At 38.3% G+C, this 26,970-nt stretch overlaps 1 protein-coding gene across 6 annotated transcripts in view; it reads left to right on the forward strand.

The window, feature by feature from the left end:
• Positions 1–26,970, forward strand: part of LOC135209700 (scavenger receptor class F member 2-like) — a 901,938-nt gene that overhangs the window by 813,307 nt on the left and 61,661 nt on the right. The window contains exon 1 of one of the 6 annotated variants that reach the window (XM_064242464.1): positions 6,359–6,378. The exons of the other annotated variants lie outside the window; for them this stretch is intronic. The gene's annotated coding sequence lies outside the window, so the exon portion shown is untranslated. Of the gene's footprint in view, positions 1–6,358; positions 6,379–26,970 lie in introns of those variants that run through there. 6 annotated transcript variants of the gene reach the window in all.

The raw sequence follows: 26,970 nt of genomic DNA on the forward strand, positions 1-26,970 counted from the left end.
CCCCCAACAGTTAAGTCCTGGATAGACCCCAATTCATCACTGGAGTCTATCCTTGGTTTAACCGTTAATGGGATGAATATGTCGGTGAATGTTCTATTTTGTTTTTTTTTTATCAAGAGCTTTCTCCTTTTAGATGAAACGGATTTTTTTTTGTATATATATCAATCCGTGCGAAACGAGATCACCAAATACATTATTTCAAAGGACACCTTTTCTCAAACTCCTCCTGACTTCCACGATGTGTTCCTCCAAGTGAGAATAAAAAAGAATGAAGTTTTCCGAAAACTATTTGAAGTTCGCGCGCTGCGAAGTTGGAAGATGCTAATACCCTCCATCGCAGTTGGGAAAAATCCACGAAACCCGACGTGAAAGTTGGAGAATTTAGTTCATTATGGTAAATGAAGTTGTCGTCACCTGCCGATGGAGTGAGTGAACGCGCGCGTCTGCTGAACGCTGACTGGGATGGTGCTTTCATCTCTCCTTTTTGGGATTAGTTGGTTTTCAGTTTATTAGTTTTCTGTCCGCATTCATATCTTAGAAACTACCGAGGCTAATGGGCTGCAAATTGGTATGTTGCTCATCCACACTCCAATCACCAAACATACCAATTTTCAACCCTCTAGCCTCAGTAGTTTTTATTTTATTCAAGGTTAAAGTTAGCCATGGTCGCGCGTCTGGCATAGGTGTAGGTGTCAACAACATAGGCCACCACCTGGCCGTGGCTGAGAGTTTCTCACAAGATTATACACTGTAAAGAAAACTCAATTACGCCAAAGAAACTTAAGCGTATTTTCACTTGTGACTTGCATCAGTATTTCGACTTAACACATTTTATGGTTTTAGATGATTTCTTTGTTTCATTTGGGGTCCTAACAGCACTTCTCTTGTGATTTTCTTTACATTGCAATCAGTTTTTTCTGGCAATAATAATGCACGTAGAAAATCATCATGATTACGTTGTTGTTTGACTAATGTGGTATTTTTTTTCTCTGAGTCACATTTAGCTCCAACTTCTCCTTTTAATGGCGAGGGAAGACTAGGTTGTAAAAAAAAAAAAAAAAAAAAAACGATGGCTTATCCATGTAAAAAAATTGTTTGCATTTAGCGTCAAGAGCCCATGTTCTATTAGCAGGTTTGTTTGTGACTTTGAAAGCGATTTGCACACAAGGTCTAAAAGCGAAGGGCGTGAATATTCCGTTTTAATTCATCAATTAAAAAAAAAGTTTACGAAGTTTCTGGCAGTCTAATTATTCTAATAGAAATTAAATGTGTGTAAAACGAATATATCACAAGAATATTAAAGATTTCATTTGTAGTAAGTAACAATATTCGAAATTTGCTTGGCCGAGGTAGTTAATGCCTTTGTCTTTTTTCTGAATGTCGAGGTAGGCATGGCAGGCTAGTACAATCTCATTCTCTGTAAATACACACACACATATATATACACAATACTAACAGACGAAGACTAAAAACTATCGGAACTACGTATGTTACCCACAGCAGGGTCCATCTCCAGTCTTAGGAGTTTTATCCTTAATTGCCTTATTTCTTTCTTGTGAACTTTATCTGAACCACAAGATTTTGAAACGAACAACTGTAGATTAATTCCGTTTGAGATTTTGAAAACTAAACGTAAATAATCTCGATTTTTGTTTTTTTGTAAAAGAAAACTATTGAGATGGCTTTTTTGTTTTCCGCACTTTTTCACTTTTTCTGTCTGCCCTCGGATCTTATAAACAACTGAGGCTAGAGGGCTTCAAATTGGCGTGTCGATCCTCCACCCTCCAATCATCAAACATACCAAATTGCAGCCCTCTAGCATCAATCGTTTTTATTTTATTAGAAGTTAAAGTTAGCCATGATCATGCGTCTGGCCACCACGGCCGGTGGAGAGTTTCATACAGCGTTATACGTTGTACAGAAAATTCGATTGCGCCGAAGAAATTTAGGCGCCTTTTTTACTTGTTTACACTCTTATATGAGATTTTACCCGTTGGAGATGTCTTACGAAACTGGTAAATTCCAATAAAGATGTTCGTTTTACAATCCACACAATCCAGGTATTTGTCCACTCTGAGGCCTTGTTTCGGTTACCTGTCAAGGGAGGAAAAAAAAAAAAAGAATGTTATGTCAACCCATTAACATGTTATGTTTCTCCCTTCACTCCGACATAATTATACCCTGTAGAATGTAAGAGGACAAGTTTTATGGTTTTATTTACTTGTTTATTCGACTTTAGAAGAGAATGCCAGTCTTTTTTTAGTATCTCTATACGCACTTATGGTTAGTTTCAGTGTATAGGAAATATGTTTTTAATATATATATATATATATAGATATTATTATATATATATATATATATATATATATAATATATATATATAATATATATATATATATTATACCCATTCTATATATACGTGAATATATATATATATATATATATATATATATATATATATATATAAACTTGTTGATTCTTTGGTTAAGATATTCGTCGTTCAACATTTACGACAAGTTGCGTATTAAGTACTTGCTTCTCCCTTGTATACCCGTCTGTGAACTGTTTCAGCTCTGTGTTTAATAGGAGTTTGGTCGAATTAGGAGGAGACAGAATTCTAATGAACAGATGGGCGGGTCTTGAGGGCTACGAGCGTGAAGAGGGTTTTTTTTTGGGGTGGATGGTGGGGGGACCACATATTACGATGTCGTAAATTGAGATTGGTCGCTGCGACATGATGAATCTCAAGGCTTGCTTTGCGACCTTTCCCTTCATCAATGTAACGAAACACGTTTCCATAGAGTCATTTACGATGGGCATTGATTTCTTGGTTCCTCCCGACGGGATACTAAAGGAGTTATTCGAAGGCTTCTCCAACCCTACAAAGTATTCCGATGTTCCTCCTGCCTCGCATTATATCGTTGTACTATAGGCATCACGACCTCGAAATAGCCTGAGCAAAGTAATTACACGATTTTCTCCAAGGTTTGGTCCTTTGGATGTAACTGGTTGGAGTTGGCGGATCTTGGAAAATATGTGCATCCGTATGTCTTTTTATTTATTTATTTATAAAACTGTTACAGTTCTCATTTTGCAAGGAACTGTGTATGAATTCTCTAGCATTCCGATGGAAAGGGATAGAAATGATACGTCTTATTTTTTGTATGAATTGATAATAATAATGATAATCTGGGTAGGAATGGTTATGGCCAGACATCATATCTAATTAGGATTTGTTGTTGACATCACGTTGGATACCGTGAAATGTCGTTAGTGGTGGTTGGAAGATGGAGAGCGATTTTGGGATTACCCGTAATTAAATATTTGAATTACTAAGGTTGACAGTAGCTATTCTGTTAGCTGTTTGCGAAGTTAACTGTCTAGGAGTGACATTTAGGGGAATAAAAATTGTTTATAATTCACCTTCAGTGAAGCTGTGCCTCAGATGAAAGGTAACGAAGTGAGCCGAAGTTCTGCATCTTATTTCATTCTGGGTTACTACAATGAAAGACCAAGAAATGAGGTGTTGATTCGTTGCCAGAAAATTCATAAATGAATCGCTCACCTTCAGTCAACATTCATAAATCAAACGTTTGTTAAAAGTGAAAAGTCGTATGAAACTCATCTTCACAGAAGCAAAGGAAGAAACGAATTGGTGTGGGTGTGAGTGTTATGTTGAGTTGAAAGCAGCCGTCATTAATTAGGAGTGATGAATGTGTTTGGACGCGGCCTGGCGGGAGTGAAATTTGGACGTGGATAGACGGATGGGGTCGTTTTATTTTTCCGTAGCTTCGTTAATTGGTAATTGCATCTGCCCTTCCCGGAGTCGAACTTGGGCCTCATGCTTGAGTCGGCTGATCTATTCGGCCTTCGAGAGATGTATAAGTTGATGTAGACTGTTTATAACCCAGTCAAATTAAGGTTATGCACTTAAAAATCAAACCCGACTGCCCAGTGCTAAGTTTGTAACATATGAGTTCTTGTCACGTACACCTACACAGATTTTTATTTTATAATAAAATATATTAAGCCACAACTATCGCTAAATATCGAATTCATGTTATCTTTGGAATATCTACACCTAAGGGGGAAAATGCATCTACCCAGCCAGGCTTGGAACAAGTGCCGTTGTCGTAGATGCTTTGATAAAGAATGAAAGCTGATCGTTGCTTTACTGTTCGTATTCTTACTGAATACAAGTACCTAGAATCCACTTGAAACCATCTCGACCTTGGTTGTAGATTGATAAGTTTGTGATATTTGGCTCATTATAATGTTATTTTTCAAGGTAAAGTGGATTAAGTGATATTCATGGGCTGGTATTTGTGAGCATGAATAAATCACTTGTGTATAAATGACAAAGTTTCATGCATTTTTTTGTGTGAATTTGGTCTCATAACTGACATTGCAAACATTGCATAACTTTTTAATTAACGTTTAAACCTACTAATGAATGTGTGTATGTAACATGAATGAGAAGCAGTTAAAAAACAAGTGTATGCCCTGGTGTCGAGTACAAGTGTGTCGTCTCAACGTAAGCTGGACTGGTTCAAAGTTCCTCTTCCCTCCCCAGTGCAAGTGGAGGAGTGTAAGTTTCTCCCAAGGAATATGGAAAACGAGGAAAAATCCTTGGCGGGGAAAAATTGTGCGGAAAATTGTGTTGTATTCACGGATATTGTCTTATAGCTTCATACAGCGACGGGAACAAAAGTTAGGGACTGGGTAATAGGTGGGTGTTGGAGGCAAGTTATGCCTCAACCCCCCTTCCATATAAACTTGGGGTGAACTCTTTCCACCTCCCCCTCCCCCACATCTTACTCCACCAAACCAAGCAACTGAATTGAACCACCCTAAAGCGGGAGACTTTCACCTGATGATGTTTTGGCGCGCGCGCGAGCGAGACAGAGAGTTTGGTAGGTAGGGGGAGACGGGTGTGTGATGACCTTTCCTCTTGTACCGTTGCGCAGTATAAGCACTGCCCTGCAAGTCTCCAAAGTTATTCTTCTTCCAAGTTATTTTCGTTGCGACCAGAGACGCAAGGTCGACCGACATGCGCTCTCTTTTGTTGTATAGTATCTGGGTGTTTGAATATCTTAGTGACTATAGTTGAGCAGCTTGTAAGAAACCATCCTGATTATAGCACCCTTATTCGCTGTTGTTAATACCGTTGCTTGCTCTTGGTCTGCTTTGGTCAGGAATGAGATTGATTTGAAAACCGGAAGGCTGTGTTCTTTTGGCGACTCATTCTCTCCCGAGCGGTATATATAAAATTCTGAACGTGATATGAGGTATAGAATATAAAATGCTGAACGTGAAATGAGGTATAGAATATAAAATGCTGAACGTGAAATGAGGTATAGAATATAAAATGCTGAACGTGAAATGAGGTATAGAATATAAAATGCTGAACGTGAAATGAGGTATAGAATATAAAAGGCTGAACGTGAAATGAGGCATATAATATAGAATGCTGAACGTGAAATGGGTATACTGATATTGAAGCTGTTTCTTAAATATTACCTGTTTTTTGTAGTTCATACTTTAAAATAAACAAGAATAGTTATTTTACTGCAACTTAGTTATATAAAAAGTAAGCTTATTTTAGAAAAATGGTGGGGGAATTCTAATAGATAAAGACAGTACTACTTATGTTAGGAAAGAGTTGGGGCATCGGGAATTCCGGTAGATAAAGACAGTACTACTTGATGCAGACTTGGTTTAAAAGGCAGGATTGAAAAATTATGGTACACCAAAAACGATACCAGATTGGATTCCAGGTTTATTGGGGTCTTTAATTTCTCCCGCTGTGTTGCTGAAGTACTGCGAATACGAGGGAGTTTTTTTTTCTATTGTCAATTTTTTTTTTCAGTCGAGCAATGTTATAGTAAAGTTGTAGCTTGTAGCCGTTGGACTTGTATTTATTCCTGACTGTAATTTGAGGTTGTGTAAGAAAGCTGTTGTTTGTTACCGTAACTGGAACTAAATCCATGTGAAGTGTTAGAATTTTTGTGGTGGACGTTTACGCCCAATCCTGGATGTTTAGCAAATAATGGTTTATTTATCCAGCAATGTATCAACCCATTTCCACAAAGCTTTTGCATACAAAGTTTCGTTTTGCGTCGCTTTACCTGCTATCCACCACAATGGTAAAACAAATTTTGCAGCATTTCTGTTGTCAAACACCAGATTGTTGTTCTTACCTGCATACGTGGCCATTTTTCAATTTGGGCCCGTGCACAACTTCTGCCTCAATTTTCTTCTTGGCTGTGCCAGGTAGCACCTGTGACCGTGACTTCGCGAAGTTTTCTGCTGAACACCAGCTGACACGACGGCCAATTTTGCGTTCGTTATATTACACATAATATGCGCTGTTCTTGGGTATGTATCAAGTTAAATGCGCAGTACGTTTGAGCACCTTATTTCCTCAAGTTCACTGCTTGTGTAGAGTTATGGTCACTTCTGAATAAGCAATGAAGTCTCGCCTCGCCTCAAGGTGACATTGGAATAGCGCGCGCGTTACCCACCTCGCTTTCTCCTTAATTAGGTAACTGGTTGATAGTAGTTTGTAGTTGGTTGCGCTGGAGTGGAGAGAGAAAGAGACATTAGTAATCATTATCTAGACGAGGCAAATATCATGAGATATTTTTTCATGATTTCGTCAGTTTTATGGTCTCGACGAGAAAAGGGACTGTATAGGCTCGTTTTCTTAAAAAAACTCCTGTTACGTCTGTGAATGTGAAAAAGAGAGGAGGATGAGGAAGGTAGACACGAGAGAGAGAGAGAGAGAGAGAGAGAGAGAGAGAGAGAGAGAGAGAGAGTCCTTCGACGAGGTATATAGCTGTCGTCGACTCACGGAAGTGAAACCGTCCATCAAATGCCTCAGACGTTTGTGTTCCATTGTTGGTGACTTCTTCAGCAAACTGGTTTTGTAATTCTGATCCTGTTCCTGTTGCTACCTTTACAGTATACAGCAAGACATTATAAATATAGTATCATGCATTTTGATAGTTTTATCATTCTCAGTATAATGCATTTATGTATTATACTGTGTATTTGCGTGTGTAAAACTCATATCTTTCAGAATATGAAATAAACGTTATAAATTGAATTATCACTCTAGAAAAATATAATTTTCAGTGGATATGTGAATGTAACTAGAATATCATAAAACGCATGCCACCTAATTCATTTGCTCTTTTAAGCTTTTAGTAGTTTCTCTTTATTAAAAGAACGTCGTAATTAGCGCAATTTAAGGATTGTCATTGGTGACGTTTTTCTGACATGCTTTTTCATAAGACCTGTTAATATATTCTAGTGTTGAACAGTGATATCAACTTGATATAGAATAAATTTTGAAAGATTCCTTTGTCATCCGCGGGACATTCATGGGTCGTCTATATTACCTACTAACCTTTGTCAAGGATTAGCCAACAGAAAATTGGGGTAAACATGGAGCAGAGACTACAATTCTCCAGGAAAACTTAGAAAAAAAAATAGTTACTAATTTTTGGACCAAATGCAGGCGGTCAGGAGGGTGTCAACACCAAAATAAGACAATAGATGGTTGGATGGAACGATTATATTCAGGTGCGCCAGATATGATTGTTTTACTGAAGGCTTGAGAGCAAGAATGCAGAAAATGGAATGATCCATAACAAGCTATCGTTCTGGAACTGCTGCTTGTTCGAGTTTCTTTTGACGAGCCGTTGTCATAATTCAAGTTTATTTCTGCGGTTACCTGTTGGTTATTAATTTATGCATATTTATTGTACAATATTTCCAGGATAGTCATCAGTAAAATTGCCTTCTTTTGTGATGTATTTTATAAATCTTTCTTATCCAAGTCAATTTGAGTAAGTGGTTGTTACGATCGCCAGCTTTCATTCCTCGTAATTAAACATGTTTACTGTTATAATTTATTGGTGATGTAAGTTATTTTTCTGCAAAAGAAAACTACTTTTTCTGTCCGCTCTCAGATCTTAAACACCACTGAGGCTAGAGGGCTGCAATTTGTTATGTTGATCAACGCTGTAGGGCAGGGCAGCACCCAGCTGTGGCTGAAAGTTTCATGGGCCGTGGCTCATACAGCATTGAAACACTGTAAGGTTTTCTCAAGGGAAAGTATAGAATGTTTGTAAGGTTTTTCAAGGAAATATGTATGGAATATTTCTAAGCGTTTTCTCAAGGAAAAATATAGAATATTTGTAAGGTTTTTCAAGTAAATATATATGGAATATTTGTAAGGTTTTCGCAAGGAAATATGTGGAATATTTGTAAGGTTTTCTTTAGGATATATTGAATATTGGTAAGGTTTTCTCAAGGAAATATATGGAATATTTGTAAGGTTTTTCAAGGAAATATATATGGAATATTTGTTAGCGTTTTCTCACGGAAATATATGGAATATTTGTAAGATTTTTTCTAGGAAATATATGGAATATTTGTAAGATTTTTTCAAGGAAATATATGGAATATTTGTAAGATTTTTTTCTAGGAAATATATGGAATATTTGTAAGATTTTTTCTAGGAAATATATGGAATATTTGTAAGATTTTTTCTAGGAAATATATGGAATATTTGTAAGATTTTTTCTAGGAAATATATGGAATATTTGTAAGATTTTTTCAAGGAAATATGTGGAATATTTGGAAGGTTTTCTCAAGGAAATATATGGAATATTTGTAAGGTTTTCTCAGGGAAATATATAGAAAATTTGTAATGTTTTCTCAAGGAAATATGTGGAATATTTGTAAGGTTTTCTCAAGGAAATATAGGGAATATTTGCAAGGTTTTCTCATGGAAATATAGGGAATGTTTGTTTATTTGAAAAAAAAAATTTTAAGGGTTGGCTCAATTGTGTACGATGCCGTTCCTGGACCATTTACGGCGGTTAGTCCGAATATTATCCAAGGTCGATATTAATTATTGTCCGTAACGGCAAATTAAAGGACTACTGTCATGGAGTATGTAATTATTGTTCGCTGAACGTTAAAATTTGTGCATTTATCACAAAAGAGGGCCATTTGGGATTATTATTAAATGCTCTATTTATATGAAAGCAATTTGTAGAATGTTGTTACATGAATATTCCTAAACATAATATTGTAATTAAAGAATAATGTATTTTGTACATTGGACATTTTAAATTAAAAAAAATTATATAGTCAGTATATAAGCTGATTGATGAAAATGTACTTATTTTTCGTTGGACATTGACCAGAAATTCAAGCTGTTGAAAGTATTTTGCAAATTATGTTAAGTTTCCAGGATACGCTATACCAGCTTTTATTTATCATTATTGCTTTGCGCTTCAGTATTTTAACGTCTGCTCCAGGAGTGCTTGTGGAGGTCAGGATAAATCAGGTAAGGTCAGGGTACAGTATAACCTCGTTATGTGAGTATGGGCATAAGGCCAAAAACTATGTAGGTCAGGTCAGGTCAGGTCTAGGATGGATCAGGTACATACGCAGTGGCTGGTTAGTGTTTACGGCCAATTATTACTTTTAAATTTTAAATTAATACCTGACATAAGGATCAGACCCAGGACATTATAGAGTCGCTGGTGAGTTGGGTTAGTCCTTTCACATAAAGGATTACAGAATAGAATAGACTATAGAATTTAGGTCAAAGGCCAATCGCTGGGACCTATAAGGTCATTCAGCGTTGAAAGAGAAATTAACAGGAAAAAGGTTTGGAAGGCGTTTGCACTAGAGGGTGGAAAGTCAGATGGAAGAAAGAGAATATGAACGTAGGTACAGTAAAAAGAAATGAGAGGTGTCACAGCAGCCAGGTGCCGAAGGGACGCTGCAAAGACCCTTTTAAGTAATGCCTATAGTGCACCACGTGAGGTGCACTGACTGCAATACTCCCCATGCGGGGCATAAAGGAGGATGACTTTTTCTCATTGTCTGGGGTATAACTTAGGGAGACGACAAACGTGTAACTTCGTTCATGCTCCTCTCTCTCTCTCTCTCTCTCTCTCTCTCTCTCTCATATAATATAATAAATAACATTGCATGAGGAACGAAAGGAAGGAGGCAAAGGACTGCGCAGTGCGCCTCTAGTGGCCTGTTAATACTAGGGCGTGTAACCCGACCCCACGGACGCCCACTCCTAAGCACTTGGGTGGTCGGTGATTGTAACCGTGGGCGAAAAGAACTGCATTAATGCCTCTGCTTTGAAGGAGATTAGTTGTTTGTTTATGCATTATTTTGTAAGTCTGTATGCATTATTTTGTCTTTTTATGATAATTTTTATTTTTGTTATCAATTTCGTGTTGGTGAACAGAAACTTGTGAAATAAAGTAGGGAAAGTGTTATTTTTTAATTTATTTATTTAATTTGTTTTTATCCTAGCCGGGTACAAATAACATACTGCGTTAAATGTAGGGTGTTCTGTAGATTACAAACGCACACACACACACACACACACACACAGAGAGCAGATTACAAGGAAAGAGAGTAGGTTACAAAGAGAGAGAGAGAAAGTGTAGATTACAAAGAAAAAGTAGATTACAGAGAGAGAGAGAGAGAGAGAGCAGGTTACAAGGAAAGAGAGTAGTTTACAAAGAGAGAGAGAGAGAGAGAGAGAGAGAGAGAAAGTAGATTACAAGGAAAGAGTAGATTACAGAGAGAGAGAGAGAGAGAGAGAGAGAAGAAGAGAGAGAGACGAGAGAGAGAGAGAGAGAGAGAGAAAGTAAGAGGATGCACGGAGAGAGAGAGAGCTTACAAGGAGGGAGAGGAGAGGAGAGAGAGAGAGAAAGTAGATTACAAGGAAAGAGAGTAGATTACAAAGAGAGAGAGAGAGAGAGAGAAAGAGAGACCGTAACCGGTTGTAATTTGCACATCCTTGTAACTGGAGCCAACCCGTCTGTGTTAACCCCGATCCTTTGAGCAGTAGTATATGAGCGGCCCGTCTAGATCGTGGGTCTGGGTTACTCTTGCTGGTGCCGCTCTAAAAAAAGAAGAGCAGAAAGACATCAGAGCAGCCTGCAACACTCGTTGCCCCCCTCTTGCTTATGTTGCGCCTTGCTTTTGGGGAGCAATTGTCTGAAGATTCTGGTTTTGAGTTGCAGATGTGCCGGAGGTTCTGTCTTGGTTTCGATGTTTGTGTTGATAAACTGGAAACATCTCGGATTGTTTTAGATAGCGAATACGCCTTGAAACCTGAGTGGCGTGAATGGATAGTAACCTTTTATTATTATTATTATTATTATTATTATTATTATTATTATATTAAAATGGGCTTCTGCTAACAGTAAGGGCTGTTAGGAGAAGCCCTATACTAACCAAGGTGCCCCATGGAGAAGCTTTATTATTATTATTATTATTATTATTATTATTATTATTATTATTATTATTATTATTGAGAAATATCCTAATTAGGACAAATATAAACATTGGAATTCTTCTCAACAACCTAGCTGATTAAGAAAAACGAATTATCAGAAGAATTGAAAAGAATCTGTATAAGATTAATTCATTTATTATTTTATTCATTATTATTTTATTATTATTATTATTATTATTATTATTATTATTATTATTATTATTATTATTATTATTTCTTCAGCTTAGGGCCATACACATGACATACACAAAGAGGGCATTACAATAGTTGCACACAATCTGGATACACGAGATAAAACTAAAAGTGTCAATTGGCAATATCCCCACAGCTGCTGAAATAGTAAAATTACTCATTATGTTTTATGATAAACGTCTCATTTCCTGTTTTAGTGTCTTGACTGTTTACCGTGGAATTGTACTTGCTTTGGTTTGATTAAGTGCCAGTTTCGTGTAGTCAGTAAACTTACATTGAAGAAAAATGAGTTATAAATGTTACAGTTCAATAGTAGTGTTGTTTTGTAAGACTTGCGCTTGATTGAAAATTAAATCATGACAGTAATCGATTGTTATGAAAGGCAACTAATTAAATTTATTTCAATAAGCCATCAGATTGGAAAATTGAGGGAAGTTAGGTTTTAGTATTAACGTTGTGTAAAAGTAGTTTTATTATTTTAGAAAACAATATTAAATATCAAGTGGTGATGGGCAGTAGAAGTGAAAATGTATTCAGACAGGAAAAGTAACCTTGGGAAGTAAGGCAAATGTAACGAGAGAGAGAGAGAGAGAGAGAGAGAGAGAGAGAGAGAGAGAGAGAGAGTAATTTGAGACACTACGAGACCGTTGGGAGGGACAGGACGACGGATGAGCCGAGAATGGAAGGGAGGGGCATTCAGAGTCCGAGTAGAAACTTCATTGGGCAAGGGATACATTTACTTATTGTTAAAAAGAAAAGGAAAATTTGAGCCATGGCTCGAGAATAAGAGGGGGGGGGGGGGGGCAGAATTTGAGGAAAGGTTTTTAGGATTCCAAGGAAACTATTTCATACGAGAAGAGATTACCAGATTGGTGGTTCCTTTCAACCGAGGGTGGGTTAGAGCAGCTTCGGCTGGGTTATGCTACAGAGTAGGTTTATGGTCTGTCCTATAACAAGATCCAGGGCTTCAGTGGCGTGGTCGGTTTGGTCTTGCCTTGCCAGGCCACCGTTCAATTCTCGGACATTCCATTGAGGGGTCAGAAATTTGTATTTCAGGTGTTAAAAGTTCACTCTCGATGTGGTTCGGAAGTCACGTAAAGCCGTTGGTCCCGTTGCTGAATAACCACTGGTTCCATGCAACGCAAAAACACCATACAAACAAGCAAACAAAGCAGGAGTCTGTGGGGGTCCTGGTGTCAGCACAAGACTGGCTGAATCTGAAAAGAACAGGCGAAGTATGTTCGTTGAGCAACTGACATCAACTTTGGATATTGGTAGAATTGAGGGGCAAAGGTTTCCGGTTGTAATGGGTACTCTGGTAGGCTGTGAATCAAACCGTCCTCCTAATATGCGGATGTATAGCGTTTTTTTTTTAGCGTTTATGCAAACTACCTCTGTTTTTTTCCATCTGTCCATCCGCCTGTGGTGTTTGCGCATGGTAACACTGCGTCCCGGGCTTTAGATAATATCCAATTTCGAAGATTAACGGTGTAATTCGCATACAGTAAATTATTAAAACACTTTTCAGTTGCAAATGAACACCCAGATATCCTTTTATTTACCTAAAACTTGCACATAGCGTAACTATTTAAAGCCCAGGACGCAGTGTTACCATGCGAAAACACCACAAGCGGATGGACAGATGAACAAAAAAAAAAAAAACAGAGTATAGATACTGCTTAGTTTCAATGCCTTCAGTTTAGCGCAGTAGAGAAAGGTCGTGCAAATGAACAGGATCAAGGGTAATGGTAGGAATTTTTTTATATTTCACGGAAGAGTGGGAAGAGTGGCTCCGTTCGTTTGCTCCCCGGGAAAGGCTTTACTCCAGTTCATTTTGAAACTGTTCGGAATTTTTGTGAGTCAGGTAAGGCCGAGACTCTGGAATCGTTGTCAAAGGAAAGTATAAATGAGCTTGCAAGTTGTGATCCATATCGCTCGTTACTGTTCTAAAGAGAACAGCCCTTGTGGGGCACCTGATGAACTTCTTGTGGTGGTTTGGAAAATGCTCCAAAGTTAAGTATATCTTAGTTCAACCAGACCACTGAACTGATTAACATCTCCTCTAGTGCTGGCCCGAAGGACTAGATATTTTTACGTGGTTAGGAACCAGTTGGTTACCTAGCAACGGAACCTACAGCTTATTGTGGGATCCGAACCACATCGAAAAATTAACTTCTATCAACAGGAAATTGCTTCAAGATTTGATACAGGAAGGGTTTGGTTTGAGATGAAATTATATGGCAAAGTTTTTTTTTTTTTTTTTTTTTTTGATAACTGCATATTCTGAAATGATCCGCTCTGTCAAAAGTCCTAGTGAAATACTAGAGGTAAATATTGTTGAGTTCCACTGCCGATTATCGACTGTTTGGTTGGTTATCAGTGATACCGGAGATCTCCCTTTGTACAAATCTTGTTGGTTGACAGACAGGAGATTATCAGTCAGATGTTTGACGCTCACTCTTCCTGTTATTTGCTCAAGGATCCGTACAAGGTGATACGGGACGGTATAATTTCGGGAGATAGCTTTCGTTGTTAGATTTGTGCTGGATAAGTGATTGCGTGCTTGAAGCTATTTGCGGAGTCTTTGTTCGTTACCGACGCCTTAGAAGACAGATGGGTTTTTCCTTAGTTCAGTTTTGTATAATTTTAATTCAATTAACTTTGTCCGGTTTCAGTCTCAGTGTTCGATCTAAGAGCCTGTTTCCCTTTCAATCATTTTTCCCTTACGGTTACAAGGATTAGGATGTCTCAAAGACTTGCTAGTACTTATATCTAGGAGCAGGTATTAAAATTCATTCACAGTGTCCTAACGTTTTTATCTAGCTTTCTTGTAAACTCCTCCACACTGTTGCTGTTTACAACTACTGGTGGCAATACTTTGTACTGAAAAAAGGAGAGAGAGAGAGAGAGAGAGAGAGAGAGAGAGAGAGAGAGAGAGAGAGAGAGAGAGGGGCCCCGAAGATGATACTGGAACTGGTCCCAAGCAAGATCTTTAGACTTTGGTCCCAAGATGAGAACAGGAGATGACTGAAGTGGAACCAGATCTAAGGACATGAAAGTAGAGACTTCCCTTGGATGCCACTGTGTATTGTATGAACGTTCCTTGGATTCCAGGCTAAGGAGAAGGACAAAGAAGGAGACTTCTCGTGGATTCCACAAATTGTGGAAGGAATGGTTACAGTGCTGCTTGCTGAATGTGGGTCGTTTTTACAGATGTGTGAAATCGGGATTGGTTGGGGAGTGTTGATACAAAATGCACTCTCTCTCTCTCTCTCTCTCTCTCTCTCTCTCTCTCTCTGCTCTCTCTCTCTCTCTCTCTCTCTCTCATTATATATATATATATATATATCTATATATATATATATATATATATATTATATATATATGATACTAATGGGGATTAATGTTAATACTTCATATCATTACCTTTATTAATAATAGTGTAAGTCTTCCGATCAAGATAACTATTTAAGGAGAACCACAAGAAAATGTAATCCCAGGTTTTACAATAAGAAACGGCGTAAACATCTTAATCAATTGCATGTATTATACACTATTTACCGGTGAATTTATTCCATGTCTTATCATAGGTTGATCATTTTATACCTCTAACCTCCCCCACCCCCCAACCAAAAAAAAAAAAGTTCTCTCTACACTTTGCAAATTTAGAGTAAAATTGGCTTTCTGTTTTGCAACCCGTGTGTCTGGACGAGATTGGTCGGCCTCTGCGAATTCCGGCCGCAGCTGGTAATTCAGTAATTGATATTAAATGTCAGTGGTTAACTCGAAATTTAATGTTGTGCAATTTGCAATTCCATTTATGATGTCAGTAATTAGAGCAGAGAGGATTTCCGTCAAAGTGAGGGTCCCTATTAAATTATATCCTTGTAATCACGGCATTTGCATTCCCAAGTTTATCCTATTGCATTTTTACCTTTTCATTTATTTACGTTTCGTAATGGAGGCAATTCTTATCAATTTCCAGCAATTCAGGCTTGAGTGAAGTTGCCCCAGTGCGTTTTGATGATTGTTGCAGAATTTCTGAAATATTGTTTTTCTTTGCCTTTCCTATTTAACTAGAAGTTGTCGTAGCGCTAAAACATTTCTATTAGTTTGCTGTAAAAGAAAATGATTGAGATGGCTATTTGTCTGTCCATCCGCACTTTTTCTGTCCGCCCTCAGATCTTAAAAACTACTGAGGCTAGAGGGCTACAAATTGGTATGTTGATCATCCACCTTGCAATCACCATACATACCAAATTGCAGCCCTCTAGCCACCGTCGTTTTTATTTTATTTAAGGTTAAAGTTACCCATGATCGTGAGGCGGCAGCGCTATAGGACAGGCCAGCCCCGGGCCGTGTTTGAAAGTTTCATGAACCACGGCTCATACAGCATTATACGCTGTACAGAAAACTCGAAGTCAGTGTATGTAGTTGGTCACTTTTTATGTGATCAACTTTTACTTTTGGAATTTTTTTAGACGTTTTGACGTACTATTTTTCTTTATACTATTAAATGCAGTTGCGATAGTGGCAGTTTCAATTTATTGTTCACTGTGAATCGTTATTCTTCCTTATACATTTTAGTATTTTTTATATTTTCATTGTAAGTCTTTTAATAAAAATCGGTGAAGCAGGGAAACTGAAATCTTATTATTGAATGTAGTTATGGGGATGAGAGATGGAAAGAAATATTACAAAGTCTGGGAACAAGGGAGCGCGGAGAAAATACTGAAGTTACAGATGACAATTATACTATGTTGCAACACAGGTATCAGATATGTTTGTAATTACATAATGTGTGAAAGTCTGTGTATTTCCGTTGTCGTCGGTGTTTCGTCATTCACTAATAACTTATAATTATATCGGAGTGCATTTTTCATTCGCTGTAAAAGGTTGTTCGTTGTGGTCGTGCTGTTGTGATTTGATGAATTTATATGATTGAAATCCATTGCAACACGAAATATTTTTAAAAAAACGTAAGGTTAGCGTGGACGGATATATATATATATATATAATATATTATATATAATTATTATATATATATAATATATATATATAAACTTATAGAGTATATATATAGTTTATATTATATAAAAAAATATATATATAAATATATTAATATATTTTAAATTTTAAAAATCTCCTCTCGTAAAAATAATGGGTAGAGTGGACACACCCAACACACACACACACACACACACACACACACACACACACATATATATCTATATATATATATATATTATATACTATATATAAAATATAAAATATATATTAAATTTTAAAAAATCGGCGAAAAAAAAAAAATAAATAAAAAATGTTTGGGTAGAGCGGACGGATATATCCTGCTTGGACAATTGTGTTTTGTGTCCTGCAGACGTTGGTGTTTTTGCAGTTGTCTCGTCCCCTTTGCTTATATTCACCTTGGCTCCTCCATATTCCGTAGGCGGTGTCATATGCTGGAGGGGGAAAAGATGGTGAGACTGCCAGGAAGGGAATTTTGTTATTCCAGTGTACAGCTTGACCTTAGGTATTTCAGGTGGAAGAGTTTGCCCTCTCTCTCTCTCTCTCTCTCTCTCTCTGAAAGTGGTCAGGAGAGGTGCCAAGTAAGTGCGAATGTGTGACATTAGGTATTTCAGGTGGAAGAGTTCGTGTGTGTATGTGCGTGTTTTGTGTCAGGGGAGGTGCCAAGTAAGTGCGAATGTGCGAGTGATTTAAAAATGGTGAGGTGGTAATTGGTACCATTAGCAGTGAAGCAGAGTACAATCATGCATTGTTGCAGAAAGCTGTATGTGTGTAATGAGGGGTTTTGAAGGCTGATAATTCCCAGGGTAAAAATAGTTCCTATTCGGAAATAACCTGTGCGCTCTCTCTCTCTCTCTCTCTCTCTCTCTCTCTCTCTCTCTCTCTCTCTCTGTGCTGCTTATTTGATTTTCATAAAGAACATATTTCAGCTTCAATAAAAAAAAAAAATCATGGGTAGAAGAATACTGACTTAAATAATAACTGTCTGTTCATCGAGCAGTGGCTCATACAGATGTCTTCGACGGCATCTTAATTACGTGAAATATTTCCAAACTGATGTGAATTAATTTTTTTCCCCATTTAGGCCGGTGCCTTACTTTTTTTTGGGGGGGTTAGGGGGTTCCTTATTACCGGGGTAAATTTATCAGTACCTCATGGCGAGTAACTTGCACACCTCTAGATTAGTTTTATTAGTTTTATTTATTATTTTCATTGGTAGCCAGACACTTTCGTATCATTTACTAGTGACATATCAGTTCATGTACCCAAGTCGCGTGTAATTGTTAAAATGATGCTGTGTGTAAACAGTGTTTTTTTATCTTTCTTCTTTTTTTTATGACTCTGTCCTTTTATTTATGTAGAGCTGCTGAAATTATGATAATAGTTAAGGCCTTTTAGAAGGAAATTGAAAAGAAATGGGTAATTATGTGTTTTTGATGAATTAATGCTGTGTATGAACTGTGTTCTTTATCTTTCTTCTATTTGTTGATGACTTTCTATCCTTTATGTAGACCTGCTGAAGTGATGATAATAGCCAAGGCCTTGAAGAAGGAACTGAAAAGAAATGGTAATTAAGTGTTTTTCGAGGATTCAGCGACAGTTGAGGGGAGATGAAACTCTTTTGCCTTGTTCCCTACTGTAACGTAGCACTGCCAGCGGCTCCTTCACCAGCAACTGTAACAGAAAGACTGGAGATGTTGAAACTGGACGCCTTTGTTGATAAAAGGAAAGAGGTGATGTTTTTTCAGATGTGTTCCTGGTTAGGTCTGTGGTTCCCATGGTGTACTAGCGGCTAACTCCCCACCTCACCCCTCCTCTCTCTCTCTCTCTCTCTCTCTCTCTCTCTCTCTCTCTCTCTCTCTCTCTCTCTCTCTCTCTCTCTGTATGGTTGCCTGTCAGCTTCCTTACCCAACTGTTGAGGATTTATTGTTTTTTTTATTTATTATTATTATTTTTTTTTTTTCATTTTCATATTCTGGGATTACCATTTAATCCTTTCGCTTTGATTATCGGTTAGAGCTTTTTTTTTATTCTTCTGTGAAAGTTTCTCCCTGAGGAAAAACAGTTTATGAGATATATATATAGATTAATATATATAGAATATATATATAGATATATAATATATATATTATATTATTATATCTATATTATTAAAACTGTCGTTTGGAGTTTGTACAACAGAGACCAACTTGCATTTGTTTTTAGAAGGATCAGAGACCAGTTTGCAGTTTGGGATAAATTTTCATTTTTGAGGGAAGGGAGCAGTAAATTTTAACAATTCCCTAATTTAAAATGGCTAAATAGCTTGAACATTTTCATAATTTATGCCAACGAAGTTTATAAATTAGCTACTTTGCATCGTTCTTCACATAATATATAATTGTTCTTTTCATTAGTTACCTCTTGGCCGCTTTCCCCCATTATGCTGTCATTGTGAGGGGATCATCCTTGAGGCATCCTTGAGGGAGAAGAACTCACGTTTCATCTGTCCCCCTTTTCTAATCCAATTTCTCATTGGTTTTTCCCAGGGATGTTGTTTTCCCCCTCTGCAGATGACCGGATCCTTTCGGTGGCCGTGTGTTCTGTCCCTCGTATCTCATCTCTGTTCTCACGTTTTCGCGGACTTCTCTCTCTCCTCTCTCTCTTGTTCCCCTGTCCCCGCCCAAAAATTCCTATCTTCATTATTTGGTTTTTATTTTCTTCTCTTCTCCTTCTTCTTCTCTCTCGTCTCTCTCTCTCTCTCTCCTCTCTTCTCCTCTCTCTCGTATTCCTTATTAGCTATGGGTATCTCATAACCCATCTTGTTTCTTCTTTTCCATTCTGAACTAAAGACGTTTTCGTAGTTGTCAGTGATCTACAATAACACATCATCTGCCCCATTCTCATGTAGGGGCATTAGGGCATCATGTCTCCTCAACTTGTTTCAGCCTGTAGGATTCCCCTCCACTTTTTCTTGTCATAGGATACGGGAGTGAGATGCTCCTCGAGGTTGGGGTCGTGTGTGCTGTTGGGTATCAACAGGGCATTTCATTCACCCCCCCCCCCCCACTTTTTTTCTTTAATAATTGTTTCAGTTGGTAGAATCTCGCTAAACGTTTGATTCCTGCATAAGGTCGTGGAGATTTTTCTTTTTATTCAGTTGTGTGATATCAGTTACTATTTATTTTTCGGTTTTTATTTTTTCTAATCATAAAGCTTGCTCCCACATTTATTTTATTGCCCCAAGACTAGTTTCATTTTGGAGAATCTCGCTAAGCCGTTGATTCCTGCATAAGATCATGGAGATTTTTCTTTTTTCTAGAGTTGTGTGATATCAATACATTTTTTGCTAGTTTAATTTTTACTCAAACTTGCTTCAAGTTGTAATTTCATGAAAGAATGTCTCGTCAGATACAGAATCTTGTTCTGACGTGAATATTCGAGTAGGTGTGTATCGCTCATAATTTGACGGGGGTGATGTTTTTTTTTTTTTTTTTTTTTTTTTTTTTTTTTTTTTTTTTTTTTTTTTGAGAATGTCTCATTGGTTATTTCCCATGAAGCTGTTTATACTCTCGGGGACGAGTGTGACCTCCCGGAGCTCCCGGGGGAGCCTGGCGGGGGTTTTGGGAGGGTTGGGGGGGGGGGGGGTGGAGGTGAGGTGAAGTGCATAAATGGATCATCTGTGTGGTGGCCCCGTCTCGGGTATGATTTTAGGGCTTGTACGTTAGTTATCAAACTTTTTTTTTTTTTTTTTTGTATGGCTTATAATGAACCTCTGTTTTTATAATTAACTTACTTCTTAGGAGTAGAAATAGTGTGATTAATTCGAGGGAGTATATGAAAAATAATTTTTATATTTATTTATTTATTTTTATTTTTCAAAAATGCATTCATAACGTTAATTCCTTCGTCACATTTTTCTTACTTTGGATGGATGTTCCAATTCTATTTTATTTTTGTTTTCACACCTATGCCTCAATTTCTCTCACAAAATGAATTTCGTTACTTTCACTTTTCAGGAATTTTTGCTTTCTCTTTTGCACGTGAAATCTGAGAACTTGCGATATTCATTTGCGTTATCTACTCTGGCAAGGTCTGTTATTAACTTCTCCCATGACCGTGAAAATGGGAGTTCTCGTGAGTACATTTTCGGTTCTCTCTCTCTCCCCCACGGATCAGATCGACTTTCCCCCTTTAGTAATTTTCTGTTTCTTTCTGCACAAAGCCTTTGCGTTGCTTCCCCTCTCTCTCTCTCTCTCTCTCTCTCTCTCTCTCTCTCTCTCTCTCTCTCTCTCTTATATTCATGTCCCCTCGTGTGGAACGTAAACTTGGAATGTTGCAAAGATACGCGAGTCCGATTTTTTAAAAGTAACATTTTTAGTCACTAAATTTAGGTACTAATTTCCCCAATTCCTTCTATAGATGCTATCAAAAATAACACTAAAATCCTATATAACTTTACTTCATTTATGGAGAAGGCAAAATTCCGTTTTTGTAAAAGTTCTAATGTGATATTTTTCTGCTTTAAGCTTTTTACAAAGTATTTGATCTTAAGGAGGAATGTTAACTTAATTATTATATACATATATTTGACTATTTTTATAAAGCATATAAGTCTCTCTCTCTCTCTCTCTCTCTCTCTCTCTCTCTCTCTCTCTCTCTCTCTCTCTCTCTCTCTCTTAATTATTACATATATTTGACCATTTTTATTAAGCATAAAACATTCTCACTCTCTCTTTCACTCAATTATTACATATATTTGACTACTTTTTATGAAACATAACATTCTCTCTCTCTCTCTCTCTCTCTCTCTCTCTCTCTCTCTCTCTCTCTCTCTCTCTCTCTCATAAGGCTCAAGATATCTGATGCTGCCGGCGTAACCATATCGATTTCGCCCGTTATATAAACTTTTGCGGGGCCATTTCGTGGGTTCTCCAGTGGTCGTATATTGCCATTCACATCCTTCTCTGGGGAGCTGACCCCTTCCCCTTTCTCCCTCGATGCCAGATCCTTCTTAATCCTATTCCTTTTCTCATAACATAGCGCCGCCTAACCTAGGTCTCCTGGAGGAAAAAAAAAAAAAAAAAAAGGCGGCTCCCGGCTAGTCCCTTACTGCTTCTTGAAGATCCCTGAAGAAGTTATGGTACGAGAGGCCGTGGGAAAGGAGAGAGAGAGAGAGAGAGAGAGAGAGAGAGAGAGAGAGAGAGAGAGAGAGAGAGAGAGAGAGAGAGTATGAGGAGGAGCAGGAGGGGAGAAATTTTTTAAAGTGTTTGAGAAAATTTTAAAGTGTTTGAGAAACTGTTTTGCCAGATGTCTTCGAAAAAATTTAGTAAAGATTCTCTCTCTCTCTCTCTCTCTCTCTCTCTCTCTCTCTCTCTCTCTCTCTCTCTCTCTGTTGTGGCCTCGTAGTTTGGGGATTGCGCTTTATTTCACAAGTGGACGACCAGGATACCTCTGTTGGCCTTATCAGTGAATTGTGTACCTAGTTGGGAGACAACTCTTGTGGGTCGCAGCTAGCATATATATATATATATATATATATATATATATATACTATATATATGTAGAGAGAGAGAGAGAGAGAGAGAGAGAGAGAGAGAGAGAGAGAGGCAAGCAGGCATGTATGATTGAATGAGTGTCCATAGCTCCGTCCAAATGTATACCATAAGAACGAGAGGACCTCGATGAGGTAATAAATTCTCTCTCTCTCTCTCTCTCTTGCATACAACAGCGATTCTGTTTACCATTCATGTCGTCTCATCCCCTGAACTTGTAGCTTCATCGGAGTTTCTTAGTTATTAAATAAACCTTTAAGCCATAACACCATTTGCTCAGATACTCTTTTACTCAAAACGGTCACACACTCTTCTTGTATAACATACATCCAGAACCTCTTCCACTTGGCCAATAAATTCATTGCTTGTCACAGAAAAAGGGGCGTTACTTACATTTTCCTCAATTTGTTTGTGGCTACGACCTCAACCATTTCTCAAGTGGTGTACTGTAGGCATTACTAAAGGGCGGTTGCAATGGCTCGTTGGCCCCCAGGCTGCACCCAATTTGTGGCCTTTTAATTAAATCTCCTAACAAGCCTCCTGTCTTCATCTTCCTAATGGATACTTTTTGGTGCAACTGTGGACTTTTTTTTTTCTATTACATAGGTCTCTCTTTCTTTCTGCCCAGCCACTCCACCATTTTCTTATCATTGTCCATTAGTGCTATAAGTGCCCCAATCTATTCATTTAGTGTATATGAATGTATGTATGTACTGTATGTATGTATGTATGCATAACTTTATATATAATTTATATATATTATAATATATATATATATATAATACCGTTTAATAATATATATATATATATATATATTGTATATATATGGTATATATATATCTATATATATATATATATATATATATATATATATATATATATATATATAGAGAGGAGAGAGAGGAGAGAAGCGAGAGAGAGAGAGAGACGAGAGAGATAGAGAGGAGAGAGAGAGAGAGAGAGAGAAATTAAAGAAACGCACGCCACAGTCATTCGGGCAGTGTTGCCCCGTGAGGCATTCCAATTCGCAACGTTAGTTGGCGCATTTTGGCATCTCGTTCCTGGCTGGAATTGCCCTGAAGAGAACGAGGCGATGCTAGTGGCTTCCCTTTGGCTTCGTGATTATGCAAGTGTTCTCGTGTCTGTTCAGATCATATTTTATCACATGCGGTAAGTAGACCCTCTCTTTGCAAGGTAATACAGTCCCCCCCCCCACTGTCACCCCCATATCACCTCATTCCAACTCCAAATCCTCAATGTTTCCGCACCTTCGACCTTGCTTCGGATAATCCCGTTTTCTTCGGATAATCCCGTTTTCTTCCACTTCCTCTGCTTCCTCTACCTCTCTCCTACCTTCCTTCTCTCCATTTCGTGTAGGTTTGGCCCCTTCTTTTGACTCAGAGTCTCCTTGATAGTACCCAAGTCATGAATTGAGTATTTTTTTTATGCGCACATGTGTGTGCAGTTGTATTTTACACACACACACACACACAGACGAACAGCATTGACTAGTGTGTTCGCCCAAAAATGTTCTTCGAGATATTTAGAATCCTCAAAGCAAGAATTCAAAGCTTACCAGAAAGAAGCCGCGGATCCCATAATGCCGTCCCTTAATCCGGGATTGCTCTAACCTCAACGTTTTGTTTACTTGTATCTTTTTGCTTGGTTTTCGATGTGTATTTTCTCTGTCCACTCATCGCATGAAAATTATATAATTCTTTGTTTTCGTTTACTCTTTTAAGTAACAGTTTGGAAGAGTTCATTAAAAATGATTTTTGTAATCCATGTGTTTAGTATTGTAGATATTGGGACCGTAATTACAACAGGACTAGACGGTATGAAAATGGACTTTAGATTCTATGATAAATCCTGTTATATTTGATTAGGAATCCATATTTAGCTGTAAAAGAAATGGACCAGGAGTAATTAATAGGGCTGGACGGTATAAAATGAGTGATATTCACTGATAATTCATGTTATATTTTATTAGGAATCCATATTTAGCTGTAAAAAATAGACCAGGAGTAAATACAGTACGGCTGCACGGTATAAAATATTTTTATTAGGAATCCATATTTATCTTTTAAAGAATTTGACCGGGAAGGCATCGCACACTCGGTGCTATTTAGCAGAGCGGCATTGCCGTTTTTCCTTCTAATTAACGGGAGCGTGCGTGCCTTCAGGTGCCATTGCAGGCACGCCGGCGGGTGCCAATTGGAATTCGCGCCTCGGCGGTTCGAAAGCCCCCGAGGAATTCCGGCTCCCTGCGGGTATTCTTCAATTAAGCTTCTCGCGAAGTCGTCCGTAGTCTGCGTCGTTCCAATAGCCTGGGGTGGGCTGAGGTGAAACCGGTGGGTAGGATCTAGATGGTGAGAGGGGGGGCGGGGGGGGCCGGCGAGGGGGCCGGCTCCATAGTTATCTAACCTCCTTGGTATAGTCGAAGTGATTTGAGTGATTGTGAGTTGTGGAGTTGAAAGTTGTAGGAGCTTGTGGTGTTGTATATGGAATGGATTCGGTATCAAAATTGGAAATAACCTGTTTGGTATTATTTGGGGGGGGGGGAGAAATTATTGGTAACTTAATAATTTTGGGGGGAGAAATTATTGGTAACATCAATTCTGAGGAGAGAAATGATTGGTAATATTCTGAGTGGAGAAATGATTGGTAACATATATTCTTTGGGGAGAAATTATTGGTAATATTCTGGGGATACAAATTACCTGGTAATATAATCTTTGGGGTGGGGGGGATTATTGGTAAGATAGATTCTTGGGGGAGAAAGACATATTCCGGTGGGGGGAGAAATTATTGGGATATATTCCGGGTGGAGAAATTATCGGTAATATGTATTCTGGGTGGTGAAATTATTGGTATTATATTCTGGGGGGAGAAATTATTGGTAATATATTCGGGGGGTTGGGAGAAATTATTACTGGCCAAATTATTTCTAGGGTCGAAAAGGAATTATTGGTAATATTCTAGGGGGAAGGGGGGGATTAGCGCGATTGTTATGAGGTAGTTATGACGTACTTTCTCTGGACTGAAGTAATAATATAATAACAAACCCACTTAATTCCTTAGTCATGTAACTCCAGAGATGCTGAAAGAGGTTATCTCTTAATTTTCAAGTCTTTTGGTAAGCAGTTGAATTTCAGGCGAACGTTGCCTCTTTTAGGGTAAATTATTACACACCTCTCTCTCTCTCTCTCTCTCTCTCTCTCTCTCTCTCTCTCTCTCTCTCTCTCTCTCTCTCAAGACCAGTATCCTCAAATGTGCCCGTTTATTTGTTACGAACTTGTTGACACGCGCTACTACCTAGGGCTTCTGTCTCGCTTACCCTCCCGATCCCCTACCTTCCCTTCCCCCATTTTGGACGGACAAACTGGTTTGCATAGGGGTTTTATTGTTTAAGAAAATCTGATGTGTAATCCTTTATGGCTTTCCTAAGCGCCTCAGGTTTTGACTTTGAGCTAGATTGAAATCGTAGTCAGGTTTTTGTATTGAGAATGTCATGCCAAGAAAAATATCTGTCGGGTTTAAAAGCGTTTGCGATTTGGTAGACTATGTTCGTATGAAGTATTAAGTAATTTTCCGAATTTTCAGAAAATGTAAATGCTTTTTTTTTTTTTTTTTTTTTTAAAGCACCAGTAAGCATCTCACGCAGTGGTGGCACACCCTTGGGTTTGAGTGCCACCTCCTTTTATAACAAGCAACTACCCACGGATGGGGCTCTTCGGCCCTTGGAGGTTAAACCCTTTTCCCCCTTATTTTCTCTGTGCCGCCTCCTCCCCTTCCCCTCTCCCTCTCCCTCTCCCTCTCCGTCCCTTGCAGGAACAATAAGCCTCTTCTAAGGAAACACGAGTCTTTGTCAAGTACCAGTAAGTGAGGTGCTCAGGGCTGGGGTGGCCCCTCCCGAGATCACGGGTCAGACTGGAATACCTAAATAGGTTTTTGGGGCGTAGGAATAGGTGCAGTCGATCTTGCACTCCCGGCCATCTACCACCAATCCCCAGCGTGCCACTGCTGCCTATCTCTCGTCTTCTTTCCTCACTTCTTTCCTCACTTTCCCGTTTCTCTTCCTTCATCCGTCCTGTCCCTCTTTTTCATATTGTCACTTGTCCATTCTTCCTCCTTAACTTTTTTCCACCCTTATCACCATCGGTTTTCATCCTTCCCACTAACTTCTCCCCTTTCTTCCTCTATTTTCCCTCTTTCTTCCTCACTTTTCCCTTCCTTCCTTCTCTCCCCCCTCTTAAATTCTCTTCCTTACCCTCTCTCCCCTCTCCTCCGGCTCCTTTGTCTTCCTCCTTCCTTCTCTTCGATCTTTCCTCCTCCTCCTCCTCCTCCTCCTCCTCCTCTGCATTATTTGTTCAAGACATTTCAGGACGTTCTTTAGAAATGGAGTACTTGTGTTACGTCCCCCATTTCTTACGAATGGGCGTGTCTATGAATGATTCAGGGATGTCTTAAGAGGTCGAGACGTCTCCTTAGGGTCACCAGTGGTGGTGATGGAGTTGGGGGCTGGGGGGACGGGGGTATTCAAGTCGAGGTTTTACGACCCATCTAGACTTCACAAGATGATGTTATTCGCTTGACTTCATGTGAAGTCAAATATAAGGTACATGATGTCATTGTAAGAATTCAAGGATAAAGATAGCTGTATTTTAAACATCCAAAACTAAAGAAAATGTTATTTGTAATATATAGGGAAAAGATATTTTCTATCTCGTAGGTAAATTTTATTTAGTAAATGTCGGTTTTTAGGTGGTTTTTCAGTCTTGCTGTGTGTGGTTTTTATTTATTTACTTATTTTTTTAATGCCCCGAGTTTTATGCCAAGATTCAATTCATTCCACCCACGGTTTCG

This window comes from Macrobrachium nipponense, chromosome 38, assembly GCF_015104395.2.
Source record: "Macrobrachium nipponense isolate FS-2020 chromosome 38, ASM1510439v2, whole genome shotgun sequence".
In the NCBI taxonomy this organism is placed as follows: domain Eukaryota; kingdom Metazoa; phylum Arthropoda; class Malacostraca; order Decapoda; family Palaemonidae; genus Macrobrachium; species Macrobrachium nipponense.